We start from the raw sequence: 4,916 nt of genomic DNA on the forward strand, positions 1-4,916 counted from the left end.
CTGAAGGAGGGAGCTGGCCATCGTGGCCGCCACCCTACTGCCGGCCACCGTGGCCATCACCCGCTCCGCCACCGTGGCCCGAAGGCGGGAGGTGGTGGTCATGGACGCCACCCCATATTCGGCCACCGTGGCCGCCAGCCCATCGCTGACCGCCAAGATCATCACCCGCTCCGCCACCGCCGTCCGAAGGAGGGAGGCGGAGGTGGAGGCCCGCACGTGCGTCAGCGACCTTGCGCGCTACATCGAGTTCCTGCGAGAGGAGGAGGAGTGCCTCATCGAGCAGGCAAAGAGCCTTATCGCAGCCGTGGCCGCGGCACACAACGATGCAGAGGCGAGGAATCAGGAGATCTATGAGTAGTCCGGCCGCTTCGAGAGGGATCGTCTGGAGCGGCAGTGGGCGTTCGAGCTGGCGAGCATCGTTAAACGTGCAGCAGCGGCAGGCACCGTATTGCATTTGTCCAGCTCGTCCGTAGGCTCCTCCTCCTCCTCTGCCTCTTACTGAGCGCGCTCGACAGAGGAGAGGCTGTCAGAAGTAGCACAAAGCCCCTCCGTGGTAGTAGTTGTATTTAGTGGCTATTTTGTTCAGTTCATCTGACTATAGATGTGCGGTCGAACTGTACAACGTACTTAAAATTAGCTAGTATATATAGTTGAACTAGCTATTTCAGTACGTGGTTGGCAACAATTGGGGAGAAGTTTAGTCGGTTCAGCTGTCGAGTTGAACTGTTTGTATAAATTAAGAACGACTGCTTAATCTATGGATGAAATCTATGCTTAATTACTGAATTTTAGTTGCAAAAATTACATAGTGCTAATGATTTCTAGCTGCATATTTTGACAAATCGCAGTGTTACAAGGATTGACAAATGGCAACATTACTAGATCAACAAATGTAAATCTTTCCAGTTTGACAAATGGCAACATACCCAATATGACAAATGCAAATCTTACCAAATTGTTTGTACGTGGTTGCACACGGGTCATCCAAAACAACCGTTTGCGTTGAAGGGATGAACAAATCATGCGCAGCTCTCACTTTGCATACGGGTGTTCTATCTAAATCATTTGCGATCAAGAGCTGCAGAAATCCTGCTCGGCACATTTTCTCTTGGTTTCCTGGGGAAGCTGTCGGTTTGCATACGGGTGTTCTAACTAAAACGTTTGTGATGAGTGTTTTATATTTAAAAAGCGAATTACACTACGGCTTGGGCGCCATTAATGGAGAGGATGCGAGCAAGGCGGGCGGCCATGGAAGTCAAAGGGCTCGCTTCCCAGTGAGCCTACACAGCGTACAGCTCGCACGCTTTCAGTGAGCCTACGCACTCAAGGACGGCTTGCATGCCTCTCGGTCAGCCTGCGCACCGGACGGTGCTCGCACGCCTCCCGTTCAGTCAAGGTCAAGCAGTTGTTCGCACGGCACCTCCTACAGCCATTAAAACCAAGACACGTGACGTCACGTGAATGGTTAACAGAATTTTGGATTTACTAGAATTTAAAAACCGGGCATCTCAATGTTTTGCCAGCAATCAACGGTGCCCTGGTGTTTGAAATTCATTCCCATTTCTTGCATGGGACCTAAGCATGCACCCAAGGACACATATTTTATTTTTCTACCAATTTATATGCACTGGAGCATGTGCATGTAGTTCAAATTTGAATTATGCACATAAATGCATTAAAAACTCAGTTAATGCATAAAAATGTCCAAACAAACCCCGAAAAATCACAAAAATTCACACAACACTCCTGTTGTTCTATGTTGGCATGAGAAAAAAAAAATTGAAAGCAATTAGAGGCAATGGATATCATTTCGTCCCCAAAGGTGGGACGTTCAATACCGAAAACCGTCATGCTTGTCGTGAGAAGCTCCGGTTTGTGAGAAGCATATACCCAAACCTGCCCCAAATGGGACAAAATTTGTACCAAGGCATGTTGATGCCGCTCCATGATAGCATGCCAAGTTTCATGAATTTCAGACGAGTTTTGGAATTACTAGAATTTAAAAACCAGGCATCTCAGTGTTTTGCCGGCAATCAACGGTGCCCTGGTGTTTGAAATTCATTCCCATTTCTTGCATGGGACCTAAGCATGCACCCAAGGACACATATTTGATTTTTCTACCAATTTATATGCACTGGAGCATGTGCATGTAGTTCAAATTTGAATTATGCACCTAATGCATTAAAAACTCAGTTAATGCATAAAAATGTCCAAACGAACCCCAAAAAATCAAAAAAAATCACACAACACTCCTGTTGTTCTATGTTGGCATGAGAAAAAAATTGAAAGCAATTAGAGGCAATGGATATCATTTCGTCCCCAAAGGTGGGACGTTCAGTACCGAAAACCATCATGCTTGTCATGAGAAGCTCCTGTTTGTGACAAGCATATACCCAAACCTGCCCCAAATGGGACAAAATTTGTACCACGGCATGTTGATGCCGCTCCATGATAGCATGCCAAGTTTCATGAATTTTAGACGAGTTTTGGATTTACTAGAATTTAAAAACCAAACATCGCAATGTTTTGCCAGCAATCAACGGTGCCCTGGTGTTTGAAATTCATTCCCAGTTCTTGCATGGGACCTAAGCATGCACCCAAGGACACAGATTTGTTTTTTCAACCAATTTATATGCACTGGAGCATGTGCATGTAGTTCAAATTTGAATTATGCACATAAATGCATTGAAAACTCAGTTAATGCATAAAAATGTCCAAACGAACCCCGAAAAATCACAAAAACTCACACAACACTCATGTTGTTCTATGTTGACACGAGAAAAAAAATTGAAAGCAATAAGAGGCAATGGATATCATTTCGTCCCCAAAGGTGGGACGTTCCCTACCGAAAACCATCATGCATGTTGTGAGAAGCTCCGGTTTGTGAGAAGCATATACCCAAAGCTGCCCCAAATGGGACAAAATTTGTACCATGGCATGTTGATGCTACTCCATGATAGCATGCCAAGTTTCATGAATTTCAGACGAGTTCTGTATTTACTATAATTTATAAACCAAGCATCTCAATGTTTTGCCGACAATCAACGGTGCCCTCGTGTTTGAAATTCATTCCCATTTCTTGCATGGGATCTAAGCATGCACCCAAGGATATAGATTTGATTTTTCAACCAATTTATATGCACTGGAGCATGTGCATGTAGTTCAAATTTGAATTATGCACATAAATGCATTGAAAACTCAGTTAATGCATAAAAATGTCCAAACGAACCCCGAAAATCACAAAAATTCACACAACACTCATGTTGTTCTATGTTGACACAAGAAAAAAAAATGAAAGCAATAAGAGGCAATGTATATCGTTTCGTCCCCAAAGGAGGGACGTTCCCTATCGAAAACCATCATGCTTGTTGTGTGAAGCTTCGGTTTGTGAGAAGCATATACCCAAACCTTCCCCAAATGGGACAAAATTTGTACCACGGCATGTTGATGCCGATCCATGATAGCATGTCAAGTTTCATGAATTTCAGATGAGTTTTGGATTTACTAGAATTTAAAAACCAGACATCTCAATGTTTTGCCGGCAATCAACGGTGCCCTGGTGTTTGAAATTCATTCCCATTTCTTGCATGGGACCTAAGCATGCACCCAAGGACACAGATTTGTTTTTTCAACCAATTTATATGCACTGGAGCATGTGCATGTAGTTCAAATTTGAATTATGCACATAAATGCATTGAAAACTCAGTTAATGCATAAAAATGTCCAAACGAACCCCAAAAAATCACAAAAATTCACACAACACTCCTGTTGTTCTATGTTGACACGAGAAAAAAAATTGAAAGCAATTAGAGGCAATGGATATCGTTTCGTCCCCAAAGGTGGGACGTTCCCTACCAAAAACCATCATGCTTTGTTGTGAGAAGCTCCGGTTTGTGAGAGGCATATGCCCAAACCTGCCCCAAACGGGACAAATTTTTTACCACGGCATGTTGATGCCGCTCCATGATAGCATGCGAAGTTTCATGAAATTCAGACGAGTTTTGGATTTACTAGAATTTAAAAACCAGGCATCTCAATGTTTTGCCGGCAATCAACGGTGCCATGGTGTTTGAAATTCATTCCCATTTCCTGCATGGGACCTAAGCATGCACCCAAGGACAAAGATTTGATTTTTCAAAGAATTTATATGCATTGGAGCATGTGCATGTAGTTCAAATTTGAATTATGCACATAAATGCATTGAAAACTCACTTAATGCATAAAAATGCCCAAACGAACCCTGAATAATTCCAATTCTTTTATGATCACTGCAGATAAAAGGTCTAGCAATTCAAACACCGTCCATGGCCGCTGTGACCCCATTATGTAATTCAAATCTAGATGAAAAATCAAGTAGATCCCACACTGTTTATTATAACCGACCGTGTGAGATGCAACACAAAATATCTTCGGACCGTGTCTGAATAAGGGACCGTGTCTGATGACACTTTGCGCGCCAGTTTTTTGGCTGAAGCGATTCCAAATTTTCGGCTTCCGTGGAAATATCTACCTCCCCGCCCCCTCCCCCCTTACCAAAAGCCACATTTCCCCTCTTTCCACCTTCCTTTCCAAGTTGAAACCTTCACTCCTTGCTTGTAGTGCCGCTGCCTCCTTGCCGGCGACCCTCCTTCACGCTCCTTGGCCTCGCCTATCCAGGCAGGTAATCCACACCCGACCCCCATCCTCCTCCTCCTTCCACATCCCACATGCCCCTACCACTGGTGCGAGCGCGACACCTTCCACCCAAATCACCGACCCCTCCACCAAATAAGCGTCGGCCTAAGCCATGGTGCACGCAGTATAGCCAGGACCTCAAGGAGCATTTGGCGGCGGAGAAGCAAATCGCGGCTGCACGCGCGGATGAGGTCGTGATGCCTGCCATTCATGCCGACCCCCAGATCTTGAAGGAGCACCTT

The sequence above is a fragment of the Triticum urartu genome, chromosome 4A (genome assembly GCF_056163025.1).
Source record: "Triticum urartu cultivar PI428250 chromosome 4A, HENAU_Tu73, whole genome shotgun sequence".
Lineage (NCBI taxonomy): Eukaryota > Viridiplantae > Streptophyta > Magnoliopsida > Poales > Poaceae > Triticum > Triticum urartu.